The sequence below is a fragment of the Bacillus rossius genome, chromosome 1 (genome assembly GCF_032445375.1).
Source record: "Bacillus rossius redtenbacheri isolate Brsri chromosome 1, Brsri_v3, whole genome shotgun sequence".
NCBI classification, from domain to species: Eukaryota; Metazoa; Arthropoda; class Insecta; order Phasmatodea; family Bacillidae; genus Bacillus; species Bacillus rossius.
The window spans coordinates 270,562,517-270,584,920 of record NC_086330.1 but is presented as its reverse complement, the minus strand read 5'-3'; positions in this window follow the sequence as shown (position 1 = coordinate 270,584,920).

Genomic DNA, 22,404 nt, shown 5'->3' with positions numbered 1-22,404 from the left:
TTCGGCCTGAAGAGGGGTATTGTGGGACGGTTTGGTCGTTTTGGTACCCTCACCCCGGCCGGTCTTAGCCTTGGATAGTGTCTAGTGTCTCAGCCATCAACAAGTATTAAACATTCTCTTCTACATTCTACTGTCAACACTCTTTTAGAGACCTGTACGTGCTTTTTTGAGACTTAACTTTTTTGCTGGCAAGAGGAACTTTTGGAGGGGGAAGTTGTAGCCAACACCGGACTCGAACCCAGCACATCACTCCCCTCCGTCCCACTTCCCCCACTCCAACGGGCAGCCTTTCCTCACCTACCAGTGCCCCCTCCACCATTCCTCCTCCCTTCCCCTTTTTTAGGTCGACAGTAGCGCCTCTTGTGGCATAGATTTAGTGGGGTATAAATAGGGCCGCCCGACCGGTCTTCTTGGCAGTCCTCGCTCACTAGGAGTAAGGCTGTCCATCTGCGTAGGCACGCTCTTTGGGATCATTTAGCTAGGTATATCTAGGTCGTCTGTATGCTCGTGGAATCCGCACATGCTTAACATGGGTCCCAGTTATGAATTATTCTTCGGTGTGAAGCTTGCTTACTCTGGATGCACTCAGGCAGTGGCGTGAGCTCCGCCTCTGACTGCGTGTTGCGGGATTGTCGGCGTTTGAACTTACTATCAGGCCGTGGGTGGTTGTAGGTCTTCCCTTCATTTGTTTAGATGCGTTTTCAGTCGCGTTACACTGACTTAGTGTTGTTTCTAATTCAGTTAATCGGGTCCGTTTCATCCGTCATTGTGTGCCTACGTTCGATGTTAGATATTGATGGTTAATGTTAGGTAGAATCCTTAGTAATGATGTAATGGTGTATGCGTACACTCAGTTGAAGTAAAATTTACGTATGGGGTTCTGCTATACACGTCCTAGGGTTGATAATACTAATGTACCTGAGATTACGTAAGGGTGGATACGTAACATAGTTTTCTTATCCTGTGTTGTAATGAAGTTTTTGGTCGAGTTAATAAGACGTCCATTAACTTTGGATATGCACCTAAAGGGGAAACAATTCAAGTAAGACGATTCATTGTTATGTTTGTTGTTTCAAAAAAAAAATATCGTCATAACTATTCTTCATGTACCTAAGACTATATCTCTAAAAAAACTTAATAGATGTGGTCACTATAAGCGTGTAAGATGATATAAATGTAAAGAACTAGGTGATAAGATAATTTGTAATTCATTGCTTATGTTACCTTTTTTTTTAGAGAATTGTAAAAAAAAATATTTATAAAAAAAAAAAAAAAAAAAAAATACATGATTAAAGTTACATATATATGTCACCGTTTATTAATCTTTCATTTCATAAAAAAGATTACCTTAAATTCTTCAAAACAAACAGAGTACTGTATGCTAAACTAGCCTTCGCTAGTATTTTGCTCTGGTCACGTGTTATTTGTTCGCCCAGCTAATGTAATCAATCCGGGTAGGCATTATAACTCTTGTAAGCAACACGTCCCATTCTCAAGAGCTCATCCGTAATAGGGACTAGACATGGTTTATTATCATACTTTTTCAGTGCACTTTACAGTCATTATTGCATTTAACGTTCTTTCAGACATTGAGGCCCAATCAGTGGTCAAAGTCCTACATGAAGATGAAAACCCCTTTTCAACATCAGCACTACCATGTGAAAGTGATAGTGCTGCTTTCACAACTTTGGTTACGTTAGGGTACTTTGGACCAGCGCCGCATACATTCTTCAGCTCCATGAACTGTGTCCAGTACACATCCACCGACACACATGCAGTTGAGGTTTCTTCCTCTCTTTGCAGTAGTTTCCATTCGTCCAATAGCAAGTCATTCGGGACGTCACATGGCATAGCTCGTGATATTTCAAGTAGGCTACGATAGCTCTCTGGTAAACATCTCGTATCAGGATTGAGACAGGATAAGATCTTGAGAAGAGCAGAACCAAGTGATGACTTTTTGACAATGTGCTTTATACTTTCAGTGAAATGTTTTTGAACACCCAAGAAGAATAAGCTCCTTTCCTTTTCAGATGTACCATTCAAGGCATTTCTGACTTCATCCCCAACAACAATATCATCAATGGGAAGCAAATTATGTGTAAAAAACACATCTTCAACACAGTCTAGTTTTAAATTCTTTAGACAGTCTGTGGTGCAGATTCTTCCAAGTAAGGTAGTAACTAATGATTCAAGTCGGGAATGAAGCAGATGAATTAGAGGTTCATTTCTCTGAAAAAACTCTGTTACACTGCTAAACAATGTTGCACTTGAAATTAAAAACAATATTGAGCTTTGATTGTAGGCTTTTTCACTTGACGGACATTTTCAAGTAGCGTGGGGTTTCCATTAATTTTGTTTTTTTTGGGGGGGATGTAGCTCAAAAAATACTTGCGCACAGCAGTCCACTGCTCTTGTAACCTTTTTGCTGCTGAACATAATGTGAGCCACCGACTTGAGCAATGCTTTACAAAATTATGTTTTGGGAGCTTCAAAGATGTCTGTATTTCCATGCACTTCTCCGAGCTGGCCATCCATCAAAAAAAATTGTGTACATCCAAAACAAGTTCTGAAACATCTTCTCTAAAATTCCGAAATGCCTTTAAGAAATGCATTATGGATTGTGTGGATGTTGCAGGTACCTATGTCAATCAATGGCTTTCTTTTATTCAATACACAGGTATCAGTAAAGTTTCGAGCAACTGACTTATTGACATTAGGACCATCAGATCCAAGCATCAGCAAATTGGACAAAGGAAGCATATAACTGTTCAAAGCATCATTCAGCTTTTCTACGATGACTGAAGAAGTGGCTGCACCTATGTAAAAGGTTTCTAAATGACTGAAAACAATTTTGTTTTGAGTATTTGACCAATACCGCACACCAGTTTGGAGCTCCTTCATTCCAGACGAATTTGTGGTTTCGTCATAAAGTAAAGTAAAGTAGGAACCTACCATATCTTGCATTTGAAGTTTTTTGAAGTACGGACCCAAAGCATCACTAACCAAGTAATGAGCCTTGTTATTTCCTAAAGAGAAGTCTTGCAACACACTGTCACCAAACATAACTTTGAATGTTTCTTGCAGTCCATTGCATGAAGAAAATGAATAGTCAGAAGCAACACACTTTAAACACCAAATAAGCTCAGCTGCTGTAGTTCTGTCTCTGTTATTGTACAACAGCACTGTCCCACCACGTGAAGAAGACGGGGCAGATGAACAGGATGGGGGTGAAACTGTGAGGTGAAATTGGTTAGATGCCTGCTTGATTTTAAAATTTTGTCTGTGTTTTAACATGGATGCATGTTGTGCTATTGCCTAAAAACCTTTGCTCACATTTATCGATTTGTCACATACTATGCACATCAGTTCACTATCACTGCATCTTTTTCCCCACTCTTTCACCAAATGTCCTTCAGAGTCATCTCTTTCCAGCCATGAAGATTGAAATTTATACTTCCCCATTTCAAATCATAAGCCACTTCAGTGATAGAAAATCAAGAGACTTAAAAACACACATTACACTTGCACATGCAAAAATTTTCTTATAAGCCCTATCTACAAAGCAGTAAACACATTAATTTTAAGTAATATTAAACCACAGTTGCCCAACAAAACATATAACTCACTTTCAATTTAATGCAAGTTTTTAATGAATAAGAAAATGTTAGTATTATTATATTACAGAAGCCAATTTAATACTTAATGTATAAAATGTAAGATAGGGGCTTATTTGTCTTTTACTAATTCAGCATAGCTGTTAAGTCCTGAAATAAAATGCTACACCATACTGGATTATGATAGCATGGGAGCATACGCCCCTCAGAAAACATTCATTGGGGCAAAACAAATTACGTACATAGAAGTTGAATATTATATTACTTACTTGAGCATATTTGAAGTACGGCAAGCCTCCATGTACCTTTTCCTTATACTTAAATAATAAAATATTTTATCCAATCCAATATACACTGGAAACAGTGAAGAAAAGTGACCAATACAGTGAAAAAGTGACAAAAAGTGACACACACAAAAAAAGGGGGGGAAAAGTGAAAAAAGTGACTTGTTACAAGCCCTGCAACTGGTTTTAAATTATTTCTATTATTGACACATACTTGCATAGTGGTATAGTATTCATACCACCTGATAACGAACATATTAATAACTAAATGTGTGTAAATAATTATTTTTTGTATTATGTCAGTTAATAATGTCTCAATATTAAAGAAATGTTTTATTATATTTGTAAATTGCATACTTGTGCTTCAAAGAGTTAAACTATTATTTATTTTCTACTTTTATTTCGGTTTGTTTATAATTTTAAGTGATACTTCTTTATCGACGTATGAAATAAATTTTATATTAAATATCAATATTAAAAATGTACTGCACTCATTTTGAACTCCAGTATTTCTCGCTCTGACAATTTTGCCTGCGAGAGAGCAATTCTTGTTTCACAACCAAGTTCCACTAATTTTGGAGACATAAGATTTTCCTTTTTAGTTACATCAATTGTGAGGCAGGGTGAATTTTTTCTGGCTTTACTATCTTTTCCATAAAGTTTTTTACAAGTGATGAAATACTGCTGCACGGGAATGGAGCTAAAAGAGCAGCTGACTGAAATTCCCTTAAAAACGGTTAAGTTCTAAAGAAACAGACTTTAAAAATGCCAATTTCACTGTCAATGCATTGTCTTTAAAAGATTCTGCAATTATTTGAAAACCATTACATGTTGGTACTTTTTTTGTAACAGAAACGTGCGCAACATACTCCTGTACACTTGGAAATATTTTCTAAGCTCTGTCTGCCACCTCAGCATTCTCAAGCCAACGAATCGAGCAGAACTTGAGAGGAAACAATGAAGAGCCTGTAATGGATATAAAATTAGCTATCCTGGCAGGTACATGGTGCCACAAGTTATAGCAAAGCTCTTAAAAAATTCGACAACTTTCCAGCTTGCACTTTTCAAGCCACCTGTAAAAGCACAGTGGAGGGTGTGCAGCCCACAATTGCCAATATCCAGCAAAATGGTTATTTTGGTTATCTTGGTTATCTTGGTTATCTTGGTTATTTTCTGCCATCTGCTTCTTAAAATCTACCAACAATTTTTTGTTGACATTGGGGCCGTCCATGGAAATTTGTACAAAAGTTTTCAGATTGATACCTTCCAGAGATATCTTAAATGAAAGTAACAAATCATTTGCAGTTGCGTCACCCATAAATGCAGAGTTGTAATATCGTGTAGCTACAGCTTTCTTTTCCTTTCCCAGAATCTGACGTAAATATCCATTTGTTGCATTTGAGCAACTTTGTTTAAACTTTCATCAAAAGCAACAACAATATGATGACAGTCAGCAACATTATTTAACTTTTCCTTTTGAAAGTAAGGAGCGAAGACTGACACAATTGTGTATGCTAATGTTGTTTTCTGTAATTGCATTCCTGCAGCTATTTCACTATCTGGAAACATTATTTTGAGTAAAGATACACTATTGGCAGCAGACCAAAGAGAAGAATGTTGCATAATGGCATTCAAACACCACACAATTTCTGATTTTGTAACAATTTCTGATTTTGTAACACTGTCTTTCTTGAAATATTGTTCAACACCTCGAGAACTCACAGACTGGGATCTGCTAGGCAAATCACTATTATGTGACAAAGAGCTTTGAGATGATTTGACATTATCTGACTTAGAATAATTCACTGCATTATTTGCACGTTGGTGTTTTTGGCCTTTCATGTGGCTTGAAAGAGCTTGTTTGCCCATATTACTGAGGGAAACGACAGTCTTGCATAACTTACAAAAAAAAATTAAATTTATCGCCCGGCACTTCCGCGCACCAACTAAATGCTGGGTCAAGTAACCATGTCGGATTGAACGATGTTTTCTTGAATTTAGACATTATTCACCGAAATTGTAGAGGCCTATTCGCAGCTCCATAAAATTTAGCAGAAATACCTCAATAAACAAAGCGTAAATTTGTATGCACATCGCTACAGTGTAAAGAAATATGCTACATTTTATAACTTCCTAAGATCACAGCACTAAAATTCGTCAGTATTTTGGCTATGATTAGAGTACAAAAATTTCCAAAATAATATTCGTATCTTTCAAAGAAAATTATGTTTGGCGATATGAGAGAACTGACGAAACGTGTAAACAAACGGAGGAAACTGCAGTAATGGCGCCGGTGGTCGTTTCGGCCAGTTTCGGTAATCTTCGGGTACACTCGAGAACCGCCAAAAGTATGGTATGTTGTAACCCAAAATATGGTACAGTAGCAATATATTAGGCAGACTAACTATGAACAGTAGCTTACAAGTTTACAAACTATGGTATTATCTGCCCCCTTCCTAACATTGCGTGCGGTATTATCATCAAAATACGGTATGCATGTCATACATACTGTTACGATTTACCGCGGGTTCGTAAAGGATAGCCCAATTAATAGATTTTATTTCACACACACAGTTTTATTTATTACCACTACTTGTCACTTACAAATAATCTTCTAAATTGGCAAATAATTAATTACACTTAAATAAATGTCAATTCCCCAGTTACTCGTTCCGCACACCTCTCTGGGCCACACCTTTGGCGCAACTCTCGCCGCAGCACCCCTCGTGGGTCTCCGCCGCGGGACTCCGTCGCCACACTCTGCCGCTGCCGACGCACTTCCTCTTCGCCGAGGATCAGCTCGACTCCTCGCTCGCAACTTCACTCGGGACTCCGCCGCGCCCGCGACTCTATCGCCCGGAAACTCCACCGCGGGAAAACTCCCGACTCCACTGAACTCTCTCACTCCCTGCCCTGGAACCTTCGTCCAAGGACTTCGCCACTCTGCCGCACCCGCGGCACTATCGCCCGGAAACTCCGCTGCGGGAGAACTCCCCACTGAACTCCTCCTCGAAGGTCGGCCCAACCTCCTTATATAGCCCTTGGGTTCCCGTCCAGAACAATCGGGCATGTCTCCGAGATATCGCGCGACCTTCGCCGTCGAAATGCCCAGAAACGCGTCGTGAGTCCTCGAAGGACGCGGCGGCTGCTCAAAGAACGCCGATAAACGCAACAAGCATCGGGTTCCCACAAAACGCGCCGATAAACATGTCTATGTCCTTTTATTCCGCAGTGCGGCCTCTTTTAAGTAACTCGATCTGAGGCAGGTGCGCGCTGCGACGGTCAGGATGTTGCGAGACAGTATGACACGAGATACCAGGGAGAGGATGCGGGTGGAAGGGGGCGCAGACATGCCGAACGAGTGCGGCGATGCCAAGCACTGCAGCCAAGCGCGATCGTAACAATACGTTAGGTATTTAAAGACTTCATGAAAGCAGCACGCTTGTATGTCGCAAGTTCAGATACGTAAAGGAAAACATTAGTTTAAATATGATATGATTTGATTTGTAAAATAGTAAAACTAAAGAGTGTATTCTGTAAAACTTTGAGAAAAAGCTTCATGTTAAGCGAGTGGTTAGTGGTTTTGGTCATTTCCAGAACTTTCACAATTTTCGCTGACTTTTCCCTGACCACCAAAATTCCCTGACTTTTTCAGGTTTCCCAGGTTTTCCCGGTCGCCAGACACCCTGCGTATTACGGCTCAGTCTCAGGCCGAATATGATATTTCATTTTCTTCTGAATCAATCATTTCATAAATGTTTTGTTATGACGTTGTCACGTTAAACTATCGTCCGTAAACCGACTTTACAGACAACCAATTTTTTTCAATAAAGAACTATTGCTATAGAAATGATTAATACACTATTATGCCTTTTTAAAATAAGACAAAATAGTTTTTAAATTATTTGAAAAGTTATTTATTAAAGTCCTACATTTAGGCCTTATGTAATTGCACTAATAACTACAGGCATTTGTGATTATTTTAAGGTCCTGTTCGAAGTACAAACGAAAAACCGATCGACAATCATGGGACTACGATGCGATGCAGATGGCAATTGAGACAGTGGTGTCTGGAGCAATAGGGACATTCAAGGCGGCAAAGCAGTTCAGTGTCCCACAGACAACACTTGAAAGGCGTGTGCAGAAAGTGCGGAATGGGAAGTCAGTCCTAGAGGCCACAGAAAAAGGTATGGAATACACCTGTTTACCTCATTAAATATTGTTGGGCAGATAGATGTTTAAACAGTACTAAACCTTTTCGGGGTTTTGTTCAGGTCTGGGAAGATTCAAGACGATTTTCTCAAAAGAACAAGAAAAGGAATTAGTTTCACACGTTATTCGTATGGAAGAGCGGCTGTTTGGATTTAGTATTAGTGACTTACAAGCCATGGCTTTTGAGTTAGCAGAGAGGAATAAATTAGTTAACAATTTCAACAAAGATAAGAAAAAGGCAGGGAAATGTTGGTATTATTCTTTTCTGAAAAGAAATCCAGAACTTTCTTCGAGAACACCGGAAGCCACTTCTCTTGCCAGAGCTATTGGATTTAATAAAGTTTCGGTTGCAAAGTTTTTTGAGCTACTGAGATAAGAATACGTAAATTATAATTTTGGACCAGATCGCATTTGGAATGTCGATGAAACGGGAGTTTCTACGGTCCCCAAAAAGAAGTCCAAGGTGATAGGATTAAAAGGAAAAAAACAAGTTGGGAAGTTATCTTCAGCAGAAAGGGGCACACTAGTAACAGCAACAGTCTGTATGAGCGCTGCAGGAAACTTCATGCCATTGATGTTCATTTTCCCGAGAAAAAGGCCCAACAATGATTTTATTGACAATGCACCACCTGGAACTACAGCTGAATTTAATGAGAGTGGTTGGATGCAAAAATATATTTTCGTTGCTTGGTTTAAGAGGTTCATGGCTTTCACTAATCCTACAGCTGAAAAGCCAGTTCTCCTCCTGCTTGACGGACATGCAATACACACAAAAAGTTTAGATTTAGTTTTATTAGCGCGTCAACATCATGTGGTTATCATATGCTTTCCTCCTCATTGCATGCAGCCACTGGATGTTGTTTTAATGGCACCCTTTGCCAGTTTTATGCACAAGAGGTTGACAAGTTGCTACTGCAGCAGCCTGGTCGTTCTGTCTCTGAGAAGCAAGTTGCTGAGCTTTATGGAAAAGCCTTCATGAGAGCTGCGTTGATGCAGACTGCTGTGAATGGATTTCGGGTAACTGGAATTTATCCACTGGACCCAAATGTATTTCCCGACTACCTTTTAGAACCATCATGCACAGCAGAAAGACCCAGCCCTGCTGAAACACCTTCTGCAGTTCAAGAAAAAGAAGTCCCTCGCCAACAAGGGGGAAAACCAGCTGGAGAGATTATTTAAGCTTCATTACCGAAACAGGATCATCAATAGAAAAAAAGGTGTTCGAGCTACAGTATCGCTTCTCCAGACGATCTAGTGAAAATCCCTCAAGCTGAAAGAAACATTAACAAAAGTCGCAGATGTGGGAGAACTGCAGTGTTGACTTCCACTCCTTATAAGGATGAACTAGCTACAGATCTCGCGACCAAAGAAAAGAAACTCGAGGCAAACAAGGGGAGGACTCGTAATGAAGGAAACATCGCAATGTTTCGAAGAAATTGAAAGCAGTGTCTTACAAATTATTTGGTGAATCATCAAAGTCGAAAACACAGGACTCTGGTTCAAGCTCTGATGAAGAGAGTGATACTTCATGCTTGTTTTGCAATGAACATTTTTCCAGCTCTGTAGCCCAATAAGGTTGGATTCAGTGTGTTCAGTGCAAAAACTGGGCCCATGAACTTTGTAGTGGGGTTGATGAACAGGATGATGTTTACATTTGTGACTATTGCCATTAGAAACTTTTGTGAAAAGCAAAATACTTTTAATTTGGTTTATTTGTATCAATCACTTAGCATTTTATTTGAATAATTTAAATTTTATTAAAGATTTGAATATATTTGTAAGCGTTTTTTAATAAGTGTGTGTGTGTGCGCGTGCGGTGTGCGTGTGCGTGTGTGCATGTGTGTGCGTGTGTGTGCGTGTGTGTGCGTGTGTGTGCGTGTGCGTGTGTGTGCGTGTGCGTGCGCGTGCGCGTTCCAATTATCATTTTTCATGCGCTGTCGCCCAATATAGCAGGCTGTAAAGTGCAAATTTTGTTTCATCAACTTTTTGTGAAGTTTGTAAAATATATTTTTTTTTACTATTGAAATTGATACTTTTTTTAAGAATAGTCGATGATAAAAATACATATAAAAATCGATTTCAACAAATATATTTAATATAAAAAGGAATTTTCCATCCTTAGTCGTAAAATTTATATTTTATATTATGATTAACTTAACTACAGGATTCATTTTATCTACTACCCCATTTTATCATACCGGTTGGACAAAATGGGGAAAAATACACTTATTTAAAAAATGATTTATTTTGAAAAAATTAAAGGAGTAAAAAATTATTTATATGAGTTATTAATTAGCAGAAAATTAAAGTTTATTTAGGGCCAGAGAAAATTCACCTCACAGTTTTAAATTACTCACAACATTCAATTAACTTTGCATCTCCCCATTTTGTCCAACTTTCCATTTCAGAAACAAGTATAATGTTATGCAAGGAAAATGTCTTTTAGTAATGTTTCAGATACATAAATGTTACAAACAGTGCTGTGTGGGTGTACCACTAGTGGATATGAAATATACACCACATAACTGAATTATTTATGTATTTTTTCAGGAGGAGGTCCTTCAAAAACAGTTAGTAATGATCCCATTTGTGAGAGAGTGCAGAGCCTAATCAAACCAACTGTCGATGATGCCAAGAATCCCTTAGATTCAGATGCAGATGCAATAACATTACCATTTGATGCATCAAATAGGCCTACTGCTGAGGATGACAGCATTCAACTGGATAACGGAGCAGAAGTGGATGTTTCTTTCTTGGAGACGGCAGAGATAGTTAGTAGGCCTACACTTTTTATTTTGACAAAACCTAATGGATGTGTCACTGTGAATAGTTATGCTTATTAATCATGTATAGTTATAGCCTATGCACTGTGTTAACTTTATTTCACTCACATAATGTTCAAATTTTATTTTTGCACAGGTAACTCTTCCAAATGGCGACTGGACACATTATACTCCAGCCATGCTCAGCAGTCCTGTGTGTTCTGCCCTTCGACACTCCAATAACAACTCGGCTATCACAAACACAGTGCAGACCAATACTACTGATTCATTGCAAGTAGTGGGAAGGCAATGCCTCCTAGCAGTAGGGGAAATACTTCAGTGCAATCTCCCTTTACTAGCAAGCGGCGACCAACCCCGGCCACCAAAGTGAACGACGTAAGTGCTGTCTTTGCAGCAAAAATCGAACTAATTGAACTTGCAAAAAAACATGCAATCGAGAAAAAGAGGTTATGAAAGAAATCTGGGAATTGCGGTTACAACAAGAACGAGAAAAATTAAAGCAGGAAAAGCTGCAAACTGAACTTTTATCTTTACAAATCTTGAAAATAAAGAAAGAACTGGAACATTTGCAGTAACTGAATTGTTCTTATGTATTAAACATTTGCTCAACTATTATGACATAATTGTGATATATTAAATGTATATTTACAAAGTGATATTCATGGTGGCTATTAACAAACAGTTTCAAGTACAAATGTTAAGAATTATATAAAAGATAATACATGTTCGCTTATGTCTCATTATTTTTTATGATCTCAGCAGTTGTACAACGCAAATGTATTAAAATATTCCATACGTCTTGCTATATGTAGTTATGTTCACCAGCAAATCTTCAAGTTGATGGCATATTTGTGTGACATATAGATCAGTATGACCTACAACAAACTGAAAATACACAGTGTGTTAAATGATCGTATCTTAAATAAGTATTACAACAATATATATAGGTATTATATTATAGGTATATGTACATTTCATTTACCTCCTGAAATAGTTTTCAATCAGTAAATGCCTGACTGTCATATATGAGCCTTCTGTTTGCATTTTAGCTGTTCTGCTGTACATTCCCTTCCTCAAGCAAATGTTGCCAAGGGAGGTGTAGGTTGAGGTTAGGGTCGTCTGGAGGGAGTTCTTCCCCAGTTTGTCGCAGGATATTATGCAGCACCCCAGTCGCTACAATGATGGCAGACGAATGTTCTAATGTCACTCTCAATCCTAAAGATAAGACTGGGAAACGTCGCTCTACAGGATTTCTTGACATAATTTGCGACTCATTAAATAGGTGTTTCTGTGGACTTCTGGGATTATCTAATGGAGGCATTAGATATGACGTATAAGCATAGCCCGCATCAACAAGTAGTACAGAATCACCATACTCCCCTCTCTCAAAACATGCCCTTCTGTTGCTATTGTTGAATATGGTACTATCATGTAAGGAACCAGGCCATCGTGCAACAATATCTATTATTTCCAATAGTGTATTACAAATTACTTGCACATTCACAGAGAAGTAACCTTTTCTGTTACGGTAGAGTTCTGCATTGTTTCCACCTGCAACAAACATGAAGCAAGCTTGTATGTGGATTGCAATGTTTAATAAAAGGTAGCATAAAATCAATGTTTAAACCAACCTGGTGACTGGATCTTTACATGAGTGCAATCCATAGCACCAATAGCCCTGGGAAATTTAGCAATTGCATAGAAATCCCTTTGTGCTGAATTCAGTTCTTCCATCGTCTCTGGGAATTTAATGAACTGCGGTCGAAGAGATGCAATTGCGGAGCTAACCCTATGTATTATTCAGTGAGATGTGGGTTTACTAAAGCCAGCATAATCCCCACCGGTTAGCTGATTACAGCCTGTAGCATAAAATCGAAGTGTAGCCAGCAGTTGGTTCATTGGCGACACTGACATATTCCTGTGAAAGAAGAATTAAAAAATCTAAAAAACATGCTTTATATAGAAAACCAAAAAAAAAATAGAAATTAAATATAAATTAATAATAATAGTGTATACAAGAAAAAATGTATTTTTTTTTTAAAAAAAAGCTTGGGGTGCATGGTGTCAATAGTTATAAATATTTTATGGACATATATGAGTAGAAGGATTATCATTTCTATTATATCTTAAAAAGCACCCCACGCTTTTTTTAAAATAAAATACATTTTTTCTTATATACACTATTATTAATTCAAATGTATTAAAATCTATTTTCTATTTTTTAGTTTGATTTTCGAAATAAAGAGTATTTTTTAGATTTTTTAAACTATTATTTATTTTCTACTTTTTAGTTTGGTTTATTTATAATTTAAAGTGATAGGTACTTCTTTATCGACGTAGGGTAAAACACCCAGTTATTGGCACTTTAAGCATGATTTTAACGCAAAATGCAGTTTTTTAAACTTTTCTTTCGCTAGTTTACTTAATTTTTTTTTTAATAACGGCATTACAATTTTACGAACATGTTGCACTATAGACATTGTAGCATAAATACGAGGGTTATTTTTTTTTCAACCTCCGATCGGCTGTAATAAAAAAAAGGCAATGAATTGGGAAATTATTTTAATGTCAAAAAAAACGTACATCTTTATTCTATTTTTCCACGTAATCACCGTGCAGATTGAAGCATCTGTCGTACCGATGCACCAGCTTTTCAATACCCTCTGCATAAAATGATGCCTCCTGCCTATTCAGCCACGTTTTAACAGTGCTCTGCAGTTCATCATTGGTGTTGAAGCGTCGTCCTCCAAGCCACTTTTTCAACGTGGGGAAAAGGTGATAGTCACTCGGTGCCAAATCTGGACTGTAAGGAGGGTGATCAAACACTTCCCATCGAAATCTTGCAAGGAGTTGTTGTGTTACGGCGGCACTATGCGGTCGGGCGTTGTCATGAAGCAAGACAACACCAGATGTCAGCATTCCTCTCCGCGTGTTGCGTATCGACTGTCTTAGCCGTCGTAGTGTCGCGCAGTATGCAGCAGCATTGATTGTTGTCCCTGGCTCCATGAAATCAACCAGTAGCACACCTTGGTGATCCCAGAACACTGTAGCGATCTGTTTCTTGGTGCTGAATGTCCGTTTGAACTTTTTCGGCTTGTTTGGAGAATAGGTGTGCATCCACTGTTGTGATTGAAGTTTTGTTTCTTCATTATCGAAATGAATCTATGTTTCATCACCTTTCACAATTTGAGTCAAAAAGTGTTCATCATCGTCTGCGTAACGCAGCAAAAACGACAAGGCTGATGCCATTTGCCGCTCCTTGTTGATGTCAGTCAACATCTTGGGTACCCATCGGGCACAGATTTTCCTGTATCCGAGATTGTCTGTAACAATGGCGTATAGGGCTGACCTTGAAATGAGCGGAAATTGTTCAGACAGTTCTGAAATCGTGAATCGACGTCTCTCACGAACAACCGCATCAACTCTCTGAACTGTTTCATCTGTTACTACCGACTTCCTTCCTTGGCCACCTTCATCGTGAACATCAATACGGCCTTCGCGGAATTTCCGACACCACTCTCGCACAACGCCATCGCTCATAAAGTTTTCACCGTACACAACACTCATTCGGCGATGGATTTCTGCTGCAGTGTGCCCTTCTGCCTGTAAGAAACGGATGACTCCACGCAGCTCGCATTTCGCCGTACAGTTTATCGTTGCAGCCATGTTGACATTCCCATAACCAAGCTTCAACTGAGGTGTGAGTTGGCCGCTCCACATGGTTGGTGGAAGGGGGTAAACACTACGAGACGTGTCGATTCGTGTACGAGCGATTAGGGTATAGATTAATGGGCATGCCATGAAGAAATGAAACTGTAATCACACTGCAGGGCACTGTTAAAACGTGGCTGAATAGGCAGGAGGCATCATTTTATGCAGAGGGTATTGGAAAGCTGGTGCATCGGTACGACAAATGCCTCAATCTGCATGGTGATTATGTGGAAAAATAGAGTAAAGATGTACGTTTCTTTTGACATTAAAATAATTTCCCAATTCATTCCCGTTTTTTTTTATTACAGCCGATCGGAGGTTGAAAAAAAAATAACCCTCGTACATAAAACAAAACAATTTGTTTTTGTAAAACACTGTCAAAAACACCAGTTGTCGGCACAAATCGCTCATTTATTGGCAGTAAACATTTCTATTATTGGCACCATCTAAATATATATAACTCAAAGGTGACTGACTGACTGACTGACTGACATAGTGATCTATCAACGCACAGCCCAAACCACTGGACGGATCGGGATGAAATTTGGCATGCAGGTAGATGTTATGACGTAGGCATCCGCTAAGAAAGGATTTTGATTATTTCTACCCCAAAGGGGATAAAATACCACTCACTGACTCACTCATCACGAGATCTCTAAAACTATACACCCGATTGACTTGAAATTTAGCATAGTTACTCATTTTGTGATGTAGACGCTAACTAAGAACGGATTATGCGAAAATCCGATCCCAAGGGGAGTTTCGGGGGCGTAATATATCAAACTTTCCAGTTTTTGGTAGGAAATCACATGGCAACGGCTGTTGATTTGTTGATGCTTCATTCGTCTCTATGGCAACGACTATTTCATTGTTAGTGCAGTCCTCATCACCGTTGAAATTTTGGCGGGTACTTTAAATATCAAAAATTGCCCTTGTTTTCAAGTATATATATTTTATAGACTTGAAACTTCACAGTAATGTACCTTATGTTACGCAGGATAACATTTTCCGAAAATTAGATCCCATGGGTGGTTAAAACCAGGCAATAGTGGGTAGCCTACTTTGTCTGCATGAGAACAGGATTTTGCATTGTTCATGCCTTCTGCGTCTCCATGGCAACGGGCATCGCGCGGCAGTGGCGTACCCACAAGGAGGGGCATGTATAATGAGCGGCGCAAGAGTGATCTGCCTGTAGACTGCCGTAGCAAAGTACGGGTACATCAGTTGTATGTTGCGTGCACGAGTCGGGAAACCATCGGTGCTATTCATTTTCTCTCCGGTACATTATACAGCATTGTAATAAATTATCACTGAATTTTTTTATTTACCATTACTGTAAATGGGAGATGTGGCTTAATTTTTTCCCATTAGTATAGCCGTGCGAAGCCGGGTCGGGCAGCTAGTAGTCTATATTAAAAAAAAATGGTTTCGTAGCACTACACTGTACAGAACATTTTGCAATTAATAATTAGTAAACTTTTAGAAGTTCCTACAATTAAAAAAAAAACCACTATACATCCACATTTCATTCGTTAATGTTATCTGGATCTAATGGTTTCAATATCTTAGTGCTTAACTAACAAATTGTCAGGTTTTAAAACTCAGAGTCTTCATTTTCGTCAGAAATGTCAAAATCATCATCTTCAACTTGAAAACAATCATGACACATAAAAAGTTCGTCGTCGGAATCATCTGGAAGGTAATTTTTGTGTTCTTTGGGTATACATGTCTCATGGCAAATCTTCTTGCATTTACTACATTCCAGCCCTTTCCTAGAATTTCATATTGTACGTGTGCATTTGTAGCACATTCCTCTTAGAGTATTGTTGGTAGGCCTAGTTGATATTTCAAGTATGTCCTCAATAAGGATGCTGTAAGAAACTGATGTATTTGCCCTTTTGGCATTGTCTGTAGAATGCTCTTCTGCAGTTCGTTTACTGGGCCTACTGTTCCTTTAGTTTTTCAGTGATGCTTGTTTTAAGAGTCTATTATTTTCTCTGTCTTCTTTTCTTTTTTCTTTCTGTCTTACAGCATCTTCTTTAACCTTCTCTTTCTCTTCATGGACTTTTTTCCACCTACTTGAAGTAAGGACAAGTGGAATTCTTTTAACATTCCTCTTCCCTTTTCTCTTCGGAGTTTCAGGCCATGCCAGGATCTCAATCATTGGATTTTCCTTTGATGGTGTAACTAGGCCTATGCTGCTTCTAATTATATTATCATCTTGCTCCACATGACACGTATTCACTTCTTCCATATTCATTTCATTAATCCCACCATCTTGTTCAATCCTAAAATTCTCATTTACACTCTGTCCAAAGTTACGCTTGTCTACTTCTTGCTCAGTACAACTAGGTCTATCATTTACTGCCCATGCCAAATTGCCTTCAACATTATTTTCCACTGTGTTATTTTCACTAAGCTTTCTCCACAATATTCTCTAGCACTGTACTCTGTTCACTTGAATCATCAACCTGCTTATCTCTGTCTTCATGTGGTTTTTCTGGTTCTTTCTGAAAGTGTTGCCAAAGTTTGAAAAAAAACAGAAAGGTCTTCACTTGCATCATCAACTTCAACATCTTTCATGCATTTAAAAGTCTCAATTCGCCTATCTCCCACTATTCTGCAAAAGTCAACATATTTAAGTGTTTGTAAGGCTACTTCTGGATTTGTAGCAATATTTTTTGGTCTGCGAATCTTCTTTCCAATGCACTTTGAGAAATCTACTGAATTTGCATCCCAAGGATAGAGACCCGTTGCTCGGAAGCCATTTTGAAAAGTTTGCTCCAAATCAATGTTTTTCAACAGACTGTTAAGTATGGGAGCAAAATCCGGTTTTGTAACTGCTTTATCAGGATTTTGTTCTCGCCATTCCAGAACTGAATCCTTCCATTTGTTCTTCACTGGTCGGAATGCTGATACATCAGCTGGCTGCAGAATTCTTGTAGAATTGGGGTAAAGAGCCACAACTACGATTTTCAGCTCCTTGCACAACTGACTCAAATGGTAAGTAAGATGTGTCCTATGTCCATCTACAAACAACACAATCGGTAGCTGAATATTTTTTTCTACAAGATAAGGGTAGAAAACATTCCCAATAAATTAAAAAGAAAACCTCAGACTTCATCCATCCGTTGTCACTGCGACCAATACCCCAATTTTCGGGAACCTTAGCGATTAAATCCTATGGGATTCGTTGCAGAGGATATATAATCATAGGAGGGCATACTTTTCCTGACGCCGAGAATGTACACATGGCAGTTAGTGTTGCTTTTGCCTGACTGTGTTCCACTTCATAAACATTTTTGCTACCTTTCGGAGCAAGAAGTATGTTTTTTTTAGGACACAACATAAAGTTGGTTTCATCACCATTAAACACCCTTTTAGGATCTGATAGAACCTCAAATACTTTTTCATCCTTAAGGACTTCTTCCACAGTCTGAAACCGCCCTCGTAGATCTTCCTTGCTAACAGAAGCATTAGCTGCAGTAACACCTTCGGGAGTTCTGCTCGTTACGTCAGGATGTCGGCGTAGGAAACATTTATTTAGGCATTTATTTCCTGGCATGTTGTTTTTAAATGGGTTTTGGCGACCATTTTCCTCAAGAAACGACTTGACACTGGATTGTATATCCTCCTTCCTCCGTGGAAACCCTTTTCGAGCAGACTCAAAAATCCACCTGAAAAGAAAGAAATGGCATAGATTACTTTATATTACAGCCAGTTTCACCACACATGTATAAAACTGGTTTAATTTAGATAGGTATAAAGTTAATTTAAATTATTTCATGAAGTTCAATATTACGTTTTATACCATTAGATTCCTGGCACATCACTTATCTCAAAATATCATTTAATGACAATTTATCACTCCATACATGCCTACCTAACAAAAGTGTCTTCCTTCTCCTTACTAAGTACAAGAGCTGGTCCATGTGCTGCCTTTGAAAATTTATCACTGCAACGAAACTCCAGAGTTGCCCTTGGAATACCATATTGTTTTTCCGCTGTCTTGAAAGGCATTCCATTTTTCACAGCACCAACCGCAGCCTCAAGTTGCTCGGTTGTATAACTGTTTGTTTTACGTCGACCCATTTAGTATCTGAAAACATAGACAAGATCCTTTTAAAATTTGCTACAAAAAAGTATACATGTTAGAATAAGTCCCAGTTATTGGCATGGTTTTACTGCAGTAATTGGCACCGTATCCAGAAAATGGCACCAATTTTTTCAGTTATTAAATAACTGGTTACACTCCTTTCTAAAAAAAATTCTGTACAGCTTTGTGCTTAGTGGCAAAAAAGAAACCATTTGGCATACGAAAACATTTATATATTTTAATAATAAAAATAATCCAGTTATGGGCACCAGTGTCAATAAAAGGAAATCAAGCAAATTTGTGTACCAGTAATTGGCAAAACAACACTTTTGAGGTTATGAGTTTCATTTACTTCACAAATAACTGCCATAGTATACATTCACACAAAAGCCAAACATCAAGTTTCTTATCAAACATGTTTCTTATATGATTCTACTCAATGAATATACTATTGTTACGAACGTTAGCAAGGCCACATCACACGCAGGTGCAGAGTTAGCTGGGCTGCATCACATGCCACCGTAACATGAGATGTGCTGTGCACACCTGGGTCGCCGCTTTATCTCCCTCCAGCCCTCCGCTTCCGCCCGCGCGGCACTGTTAGTTTGACATCCGAAACCTGCCAGCTGCGGAGTTACGCGAGCCGCCGACACATTTTATTCGAGAGATTTCTGCCGTCGGAACGGCTCGCGATGACGCGACTGGCCCCGGCCACTCTCGTGAGTTCTGGAATTGCGCCGGGGCCTATATATATACCCGAGGACGCCAGTTGGGGAGTCAGCAGAGTTCAGAGAGTCAGTTCGAAGTGTTCAGTCGGGAGTTCTCCCGATAGTGCCGCGGGTGTGGCAGAGTGGCGAAGTCCTTGGACGAAGGTTCCAGGGCAGGGAGTGAATGAGTTCAGTGGAATCGGGAGTTTTACCGCGGCGGAGTTTCCGGGCGATAGAGTTGCGGGCGCAGCGGAGTCCCGAGCGAAGTTGCGAGCTAGGAGTCGAGCGGATCCTCGGCGAAGGGGAAGTGCGTCGGCGGCGGCGGAGTGTGGCGACGGAGTCCCGCGGCGGGGTGCTGCGGCGAGAGTTGCGGCCCAGCGAGGTGTGTGGAACGAGTGACTGGGGAATAGACCTTTCTTTAAGTGTAATTAATTATTTGCCATTTTAGAAGATTTTTGTAAGTGACATAAGTAGTGGCAATAAATAAAACTGTGTAGTGTAATAAAATCTTTAATTGGGCTATCCTTTACGAATCCGCGGTAAATCGTAACACTATTCTTAACTTACCTTTAAGAAAAATCATTAATTAGTAGCTTCATGTGTAGCAATTGACTGTCAGCACAGCGGCCATTTAACTAACAATGTTTTGTGGTGGAAACTGTCGATAGTAATAAACAAAAGGTTGGCATCACTGAAAAAACAGGAAACAGTGCAGCCAGCACACTGTAAGGCTTATTACTTCAAAATGAATTAAATAGTGCCAATAATAGGTACTGTGCCAACAATAGGATGCTTTACTCTATGAAATAAATTTTATAACAGTGTAAAAAAACTTGATAGTTATTACATAAATTTACTATTAAAGTATATTTTGAACAGATATTGGCTGCAGTTAAAATAAAATCGATAAATATTGTTTTATCTCAGAAGTGTCTCTAGATAGGGCTCAATTTTTTATTTATGACATGACTTTACTATTAAAGTGAATTTGAGGAGATATTGGCTGCTTCTAAAATATATATCCTAGCGTGTTGAAGAACTACAGTACTCAATAATTTCAATATCCTGCTATGAAAATCAATATATTCGGGAAGTCATTGATGTTTATTCTAAGTCAGCATATCTGATGGGTGACCATCCTTTGTTTGCAAATGTCTCACAAAATGTTTTTTCTCCCATTTGTTCCAGTCCGATTCCACTGTAAGTTTCATTTGCATGCAGTTGTACCAAACTACACTGGAGTATTCTAATAAATGTTTTAAAATTTCTATTTTCTTTTTGTCTTCTTTGGTTAGGAAACGTTCACATTCTTTGTTGAAATCTATGTAGCTCTGCAGGTAAATATCCTGGCAGTCCTTAGTGTCGAAAGAATCATAAAAGTGTTTAAATATTTAAAATTTCTCATCTTCAGTTATTTTAGAAAAGCATTGCTTCTTGCACCTGAAAATTGCAAAGAAACACTGTATTACTTAATAATTTGATATAAGTCTTCCCACACACAATGCTGGCTAGAAACTTCAAGTTAGTATTATCTGTATGTTTACATTTTTCAATATGGAATGCATGTTTTCAGAGTGGTTAGTGTGACGAATGTTTTTAGAGTCGGTAGTATGACATTTGTTTTTAGAATGGTAGTATGAAGAATGTAATCAAACTGGGTAGCAAGATAAAACAATATTTTTAGAATTAGTCGTATGAGAATATTTTCATGGTGAGTAGTATGAGTAATGTTGTCAAAGTGTGTAGTATGAGGAATGTTTTCAGGGTAGGTAGTAGGAGATTTGGCTGGGTAGTGTGATGTAAGTTTTCAGAAGGGATGAATTAGTATATTTTTAGGGGGAGTGGTGTAGGGTGTGTAATGGATGTTTTAATCATTGCTGTATTTTCCGAGTTAATGCTCAGGCAAGATTGGGGTGGATGGCCAGTGGCAATGGAGGTTACTACCATGGGCGCATTCATTATAAAACACTTTCATGTATTCTGCTATTCATGGTAAAATGACCACTGTTTTCATTCTCTTTCAGCCAACGTATCCTTCAGTTTGCTATATACAACATGTATGCATAACTAAAAACTGGCATTTGTATTTCAAAACAATGAACATCTAAGGTTGAATTTTTTTTACGAGTGATCACCTTACCATAATGGCCTCATCGAAAAAATACTGTGTACTTACCCACAGTTTACACCAATCTCACTTGCTGTAACTATATCACCTTTGCTGATTGTGTATTCGACACCCTTCAACCGTGCCTTTTTGATCACTTCCCTTTTGTACAAACACTTATTAATAACACCTTTCTTCCGTTTTCTGGTCGACATACCCACACTATCACTTTCATTGCCACTAGAGTCTGCCATTTTGTGAATAAAACTGATTTTGTTTCTCTCTATTCTACTGCTGATATCTTGTGATCGGAAAGACAAACACATTATTTTGCCTATTGGTTTTCAGAGGAGAAACGTCACAAGTCCAGGACTTGTCGTTCAGAAGAGAAATGTCACAAGTCCAGGACTCGTGACGTTTCTCAATTCACTAAAAAATTCTACTGCACCAAGCACCGAGGATATATCATGGACTCATTCCGTTTCTTGCTGGAATGCTCGGCCTTCGCATTCTGTTTACTTTGTTTGCCATAACTCATTTTCTATAAAAATGGACTCATGACGTTTCTCAAATGACCGATTAAATTCACATCAAGGTGGCCTCATTTAACAACTGCATTATTTTAATTTTACTAATCCTTTTCTTTTCTTTTGGGGCGTTCCTCATTTCTGCTCCTACCATCGTATCAGTACAAACAAATGATCACTATCAGAACCTTGTTCGTTTCTCTTGACAATCAAATTGGCTTCAGTTTGCAGTTTTTGTTCTAATGCTTCACCAGATGCATGTTTCCGAACCTTCGAAAGAAAACATTTGAGTTGAGGAGCTGGGAATATGTCCTCTGATGATGATTCATAATTTTCTGAATTTTCCAACACTGCCTGCGATGG